Consider the following 7,480-nt stretch of genomic DNA (forward strand, 5'->3'; position numbering starts at 1 on the left):
AAGTCCCAGGTACATGACTGGGGGGTCGTTTACTGTACCATGGTCTGTACTCACAGTACCTGTACTATGTGTACAAGTACCCTATTTCCTTAGCATGCATGTCATGGGGTTCACAGTCAGGAGCTCTGCCAAAGGAGTTTCAGACTCTGGGGCATCGTACTTAGGGGTCCTTTCCATTTCCGGGACAGATTCAGAGTGCAGAGCCCTCCCTGGCCCCCAGTCCACATGCAGGACAACTTTCTTCCTGGAGCAGCAGGTATTGGTTCTGATAACGAGCTTTCTTGGCTGGGCACATCTGCCAAATTCCCACTGCACATCCTACTGTGAAATTGTTCTTTCAACGAATTCTAATGGAATTTAGAAGGGTTGAAGCGAAGCCCAGGGAGACAACACTTGGTAAGTTTCAAAGCACACAGGGCACGCTGCAGAATCCCACACAGGCCAGGTGATCGAACAGCCTTCTTGGGAACGGAGCGTCCCAAACAAGTCAGGCGCTAGGACCTCCCGTATTCTCCAAGCTGAAGCTGTGGAGGCCTTCTTGTCCGTTATACCCATGCATGTAATCAGTGATTGTTCCTATTGTAAAGCCCAGATTCACCATCTGTATGCTCCAAAGGGCTGGGTGATTGTTACTACCCCATCCCTATGGGATTAATCTGCAATTTCACACTAAATGATTTTTAAGTATAATTTGTTACAATGATACAACATTACCATTTCTAAAACAAACAGCCAGGATTGTTACCTTGCAATAAAAAGCAGAGTGTCTACAAAGTGCTATATTTGAACAAGTTTATGTGCCATTCTGTTTTACAATCGCTGGGCTTTAGACACAAGTGGGGAGAGATACGGAGGGAAAAAAAAAGGAAAGAAAGAAAGAAACAAACAACAGTCCAGAGCCTTGGGAAGGGGATTTTAGTGAGAATGCTGCTTTTTGTTACTGGGGAACAGGATCTAAACATGAAATAGTGGTACTTGGAGTTCCATGAACCGTCTTTTAAAACCATTCAGGGTTGTTTGGCGTTTGCAAGAGAGAGCCGCTTGCAGTGAAAAAACTGGAGCTTGGATTCTCTGTTGAACAATGAACTATTAAAGGTCTTTTTTGCCCACAGGAAGAGCAACCCTCCCCAATCAGTCTGTAATATTAAAAAGAGCTGGCGTGAAGCATGCAGAATATTCCTTTTAAAAAGGCATGCTCCCCGCCCATGTCTTAATTATACAAAAGGTATTACTCCAAATGTATCTATCCATTTCAAAATATATTACCCCCCAAATGAGTATGTATTTGAAATAAGTTTAACCAAAGTAAGGATTTCAAATATTTTCAACTACTTTACTAAGGATGAAGCCTTTCCATCAGATTAAAACAAATATATCAAATTCATTTTTCCTACACTTTTGCGGGGGGGGGGGTTCCCTAAATATTCCCTTCGGGTCAGACAGTTGAGAGGTTAGATACGGTTATTTAACAGAGTTATAGAGCGGTCTGTACATTGCGCTGCCCAGGGCGCTCAATTCCATGTCTTTTCATCTAGCCTCTAAACGGAGTGTGTGGCCTCTGTGGGGCCCGTGTGAAGACCAGCAATTCCCTGGCATGTCGCTGTGTCCTTACCGCTGGGACCCGCCTTGTCCCAAGCCATGCATCCTAAGAAGAGATGCCTAAAATACGCTGCCCATGACAAGCCACTTAGTGCGGGAAAGTACAAGGGAGGGGTCCATAAACAACTTCTTCCGCATCCCCTGATATGGTCAGATTGAACAGATCAAGCAAACCAAATCAGAGTGAGTGCGTCATCTCTCCTACAGGTGCGGTAACGGTAAGGACACAGTATCGTAAGGACTGAGCTGGATGGGCAAAGCACATTGCTGAGGAGAGGAAGCTGCAGAAAAAGGATAGATTTTTTTTTTTAGCTACTGATAATCCTACTCAGGTTTTAATGGCAATGTGGGTGCATACGCGCACACACGCATTTTGTTTTTGTCTTCACTCTAAGAAAAACAAATAACAAAAAAACACAATCGAAGTCAAATGGTAAGGACCTAGCCGTTAGGGCTGAGCAATAAGGAGTGGTCAGGCCTGTGGCAAACTGCAGAGCACAGAGCCATCCCTCTAACTGGGGGCAGCTGCGTTCAGTCCCAGTGGATGGCTACCTGCTACCTCACGGGCTTGCTGGCTTCATGTGGCCAACTTCTCTGATTTGTCAAGAAAAGATGGAAACCCCAGCTTGAGGGATTTTTAAATGTTGGCTTCTAATTCAAGTGTTTTTTTTTGTTTTGTTTTTTAAAGTCCTGGAGCCAAAGGAAGCCTGTCTGTGGCTCAATGTGGCTTGCACACCACTGGTTCAGGATCTCTGATAGAAACCATTAGAAAAAGACAAAACATAGCATGTAGGATTGCAGGTTAACTGCACCTGTAACATAGGTCTAGCGGTGAGAGCAATGGGACGGGCACAATGAGGAACTGCCACGGAGCCACAAAGTCGCCAGATTAAATCAATTCGGAATTTAGGGGCAACACAGCTTTCCCCAAATGGTGACTGTCCAGGGGGATTTCCTCGTGGAATGAAGGTAGGGGCTTAGATTGGGTACGATTATGGATTGGGGCAGAAGGCAAGGACCTCAAATATATCTTCATACCCAACACAGCACGGTCTGGAGGGCCCATAATGGAACTGCTCCCTGGAAGCCAGCGTAAGGCTGTGTCTAGCCCTTCAGATCACTAGAGAACAGCTATGTTCAGACTTGGCTCTTCAAAATTTGAGACCTCCCCCCTAGAGCAACTCAACCGATTCCTCACCTTTTTTCCAGAAGAATGCAGCTACTGAACAAGAAGTACCTTTAGAAACATAAAGCCAGGGCCCCTGGGTGGTTCAGTGGGTTAAAGCCTCTGCCTTCGGCTCAGGTCATGATCCCAGAGTTCTGGGATCGAGCCCCACATCGGGCTCTCTGCTCAGCGGGGAGCCTGCTTCCCCCCTCTCTCTGCCTGCCTCTGCCTACTTGTGATCTCTGTTAAATAATTTTTTTTTTTTTTTTTAAGGCAGGAGCAGAAACACGGAGCAAAGCTCCTACAACTTGCTTGGTGCACATTTGACAGTCACACTAACAGGCATAATATGTATTTCTTAGTTACTAACAACCTTTCTGAAGAGTTGGATGGGACAGTGGTGGAACTGGGTGTGGGCAGAGGCAGGAGATCACACAGATAGGAAAACGTCATAGTATTCCCTTTCTGGAAACACTGGAGGGTTTGGCGTCCTTTGATGAAATAAGATGTTGGACAAAATCATAACCAGCAGCTCCTCTGCGAACGCGCTCCCAAAGAGAACCATACTACACATATCAATCAAGCTAACAGGAGCGGAGATCAATGACCAGCGTACTTTCATGTTTCACAGGAAAACAACAAATTCTGTGCTCCCGTCTTCAAAAACAGCGTTCAGACATGGACAGTGGCTTCACAGCGCTGAAGAACCCACCTCTTAGGAAACCATCAGAAGTGACTTTTTAAGAGTGGCCTCGAGCCTAGGGGAGTAAAGACTGGGTATGTTCCTGTTGAGAACTTTCTGATAAGAAAATGCCATTTGACTAGTTTTTAACAATGGAGAAGGCGGGGGAGCAGGGGGGACGACAGCACTTTTTAAAGCCTGAAAATCTCCAGATTGTCCACTACGTGCCAGACACAGCTCAGGACACCGTGGTCTCAAGGATCTATTTGTGGTATAATCATTTATGAGAAGAAAACAAAACACCTTGAGATTTCTGCTTCATAGATGGTCCTGTGGTTCAGAGAATGAACCACAGACAGTCAGAGTGGAAGAAAGAGAAATGATGATTGCTACAAACTGTGTAATCCTGACCATGTTCCCTTTCCCTCCCTACCATCGGAAACTCAGAACAATAAGCAGAGTGAAAGTCAAAAACTTAGGGATTAAAGAAGAAATGGTCACGGCCCCATAGCAGAAAAGATCAGGCTGCTTGAGCAAACAGAAGCTGCACCAAACCTGCTGAGTGAATTAATAGTTCTTAATCCTTCAATACAAACACTCTACTCATGTAGTGCATACAAGGAACTGGTCCTCCCAGGTATGAGCGAGTTGGTTTTAAGCAGGTCATTAACCTCATAAATAAATATTTTGCACATAGCCATAGGCACCTTAACTCCGAGCAGATTGGGCAAATGACTGTACCGCTGAGCTATCAAAATTTATCAGAGGCGGGCGCCTGGGTGGCTCAGTGCGTTAAGCCGCTGCCTTCCGCTCAGGTCATGATCTCAGGGTCCTGGGATCGAGTCCCACATCTGGCTCTCTGCTAAGCAGGGAGCCTGCTTCCCTCTCTCTCTCTCTCTCTCTGTGCCTGCCTCTCTGCCTACTTGTGATCTCTGTCAAATAAATAAATAAAATCTTAAAAAAAAAATTATCAGAGGCCCAGATGAGAGCATTTTCCACTACATCAACCCAGAGAGTAAGCAGAAAAGCCAGATACCTGTTTTTTTATCTCTCATGCCGATTTTCTGTAAAAATCAGGGGTCTGGTGAACGGGATGTCTGTTGAGCCTTTTGGAAATCTCCTAGCAGAGAAGCAGATATGTTTGCAAAGTCAGGAGTGATCTAAGACGCTCCGGATGCAGAAGCAAATGATAAGGATCTAAAACACTGTGAACACTGGTGAATTTCATGCCCTTTCATTTCAAGAAGGGCGTTGGCCTATCACCTACCACAGGTGTCCACACTTACTTCATCACAGAATCACGTGGGACACTTGTTGAACATAGATTCCCCAGCTCTTCCCTGTTATGGTTTTAATTTCCACCCAGGTGACTCTTATAATTCAACAGGCTTGAGAAATGCCATATATTTATAAAAGGGGGAAATGCATTAATGTAACGAAAGAAGGGTTTCTGCTAAGTTACCGGGGTTTTCTGCATGCACTCAACTGTAGGTGTTGGAGAGGCAATATTTTCACCAACCATTCCTGAAGCTAATAACTTAAAATGTCAATCTTTAGTAAAATAGCCACCGTTCCCAGCCAAAAGTCCAGGCAGAGCAGCCAAATTCTCCAAAGAAAGGGGAGGTTTTGAGGATTGCCCAGAGGACCCTGAATCTTTTCTTTTTGGTCTTTTAATGAAGGGTCCCTGCCTGTCTTTTCCATAGTGCATGAGTTCATAGAATTCTCAGACTGAATGCCTTTTACTTAAAAGGCTTTCCTGAATCCGTCAACTTGCAGAATACTTTCCAAACTGCTCTAAAGACATAAAATTCTACCTTAGTGAAAAGGGCTGTCATCTCAAAAGGAGGTTGTGAGGTCACCTCCATTTACATACAACTCCATTAAGGATTAACAGAAAGAAACTCGAATACTTTCAATTCTTACAACTTAACCTTCAAATCAATTATTGGTCACGAATTATAGGTCACTAAGGGATACTCAAAGTGAAGTCAACGACCTTTAGAAGCAGGCAAAATGCAAAACGTGAATCTATATAGTTCGGAGAGAAATGAAAACTCAGTGTTTCAGGACCGTGACCTTAACTAACATCTGTAAACGCCACTCTTTCCCCCTAGAGAAGCAAGCTGATCTATTTACTCCTGGCAGAGAAGAAAGGAGTAAGGGCGTCCAGGCGCTAAAAGAAAACCATTCAGGAGGACGTGGACCAGCGCCAAGGTCACAGCCCACCTGAATGAGAAATGAAATCCAGGTTCATCCAGCCTAGGGAGCCCTGGCTCCTTCCTGGACGCCAGTTAGGAAAGTCTTCCCAACCTCGGATCTAGGGACGCGGCTCCCCTGCCCGCTGCGGGATATATATCCAAGAAGCACTGGATGCCGGGCCTGAGGCCCGGCTCGGCCAGAGCGGCGCAGACTTGTGCCCACGTGCAAGGGCTAGAGCCATGGCGTCTCGGCACTCTGGGTTCGAATCCCTGCTCTGCCAGGTCCTGGCCGTACCCGCCCCAGCCCACCAGGGACCGCTCAGAGCTTCGGGTTCGCCGTAGGCACAAAGGGGACCATCCTGTCTCCCAAAGGGCTGGCGTGCAGAATAAACGAGGGGACAGAAACCTGTAAGGAACTCAAGGGTGACCGTGACGATGATGACTGTCGTGACTCCGGCAAATTCTCCCAGCGAAGGCTGGAAGAGCGCGGGCGCCGGAAACGTAGACCTTCTCAGGGGATCGAGCTACTCCAGCTCCTAGCGGGGGGCTGCGGGGACCTTTGTCCGCGAGCGTCCCGCCCGCGGTCCGCGCCACCTTTCCCGCGGCGGGCGCCGGGCGGGGCGGGGCGGCCGGCGGCGCGGGCCGGGCGGCGGGGAAGGCGGGAGCGCGGGCGCACCGGCGGGCCGCAGTCCCCAACGGCTCGGCGGGCTCGGCTCGCGGCCCCGAAGCCCGGACGCCGCCGCGCGCGCTCCGGGCCGACTCGCTGTCCACGCGGGGCGGGGGATGGGGGCGCGTGGCGCGCAGAACCCGGCGCCCTCCACCCCCCCTCCCCCGCGGCCCGGGCAGGTGGAGGCGCCAGGCGCGAGCGCTCCCGGCCCCGCAGCCCCCGCCCGCCAACCCGCGGGCGCAACTTTCTTAAAGGGACAGGTGGCCGGGATCCGCGTCTACCTGGAGCCGGGACTCGGCCTCCTGGCCCGTCCCCGCTGAGGGGGAGAGGGGAGGTCGCGGCAGAGCTCTCCGCCCACCCACCTCCTTTCCCCCCTGGGGGAGGTGACGGAGTGCGAGTTTTAATGCACCCGGCCTCCTTTTGCAACTTAATTCTTTTGGCCGAAATCCCCCTCCCACTGCTCCTCAAAGCTTGCTCGCGAGCATGCAGTTGCTGCCACCGCTGGCGAAGTTTGAAGAGGGGTGTCCCCACCCCTGCTCCCCGCCCCGCCCCACCCCATCCCACCCCACCAGGAGCCCCGGGGCGTGCAAGGCTCGCGGCTGCTGGGAAACACCCGCTGCAATCCCCTTGACCCTGCCCTGTAACTGACCCTTGGGGAAAAAAAAGCCCCCTGCACGGCTACTGCGCATGCTCTGAGCTGGACAGCTCCAGAGAGGGAAATTTAAAAACGGTTCGAGCCGCGACGGCGGCCAAATTGCGGAACGCGAGGGGCGAGCGCGAGGGAGCCCCCCTCCAAAACCCCCGCCCGCCCCAGGAGCGCCTGCAGCGGCGGCCAGGCGAGGATCCGCGCCAGGTACCACCTTGCAGGGTCGGCTTTGCTCCCTCCTCCGGGGCAGTGCCCGGCATTGCATTTCCAGGCTGGAGACCCGGGTGCAGGGGCCGTGGGGACTACCTCTCTCTGCTCCCCTTTTCTCCTTCCCGGGAGTCCCCGAGTGACTTTTGGGGCGGAACTGAGAGTCTTTGGGTGGGTTTCTGCGTTGGTTTCAGGATTGAACTTTGAGAAACTCAGGGAAGTTTTGTTTTGTTTTGTTTTTTAGGCTGTTTCTGTGTGGCGGGGGGTGGGGTGCGGGTGGGGGTTGGACTGGTTTTCCAGCCAGGGCTTGTGGCAT

Source organism: Meles meles, chromosome 12 (assembly GCF_922984935.1).
Source record: "Meles meles chromosome 12, mMelMel3.1 paternal haplotype, whole genome shotgun sequence".
Classification (NCBI taxonomy): Eukaryota; Metazoa; Chordata; class Mammalia; order Carnivora; family Mustelidae; genus Meles; species Meles meles.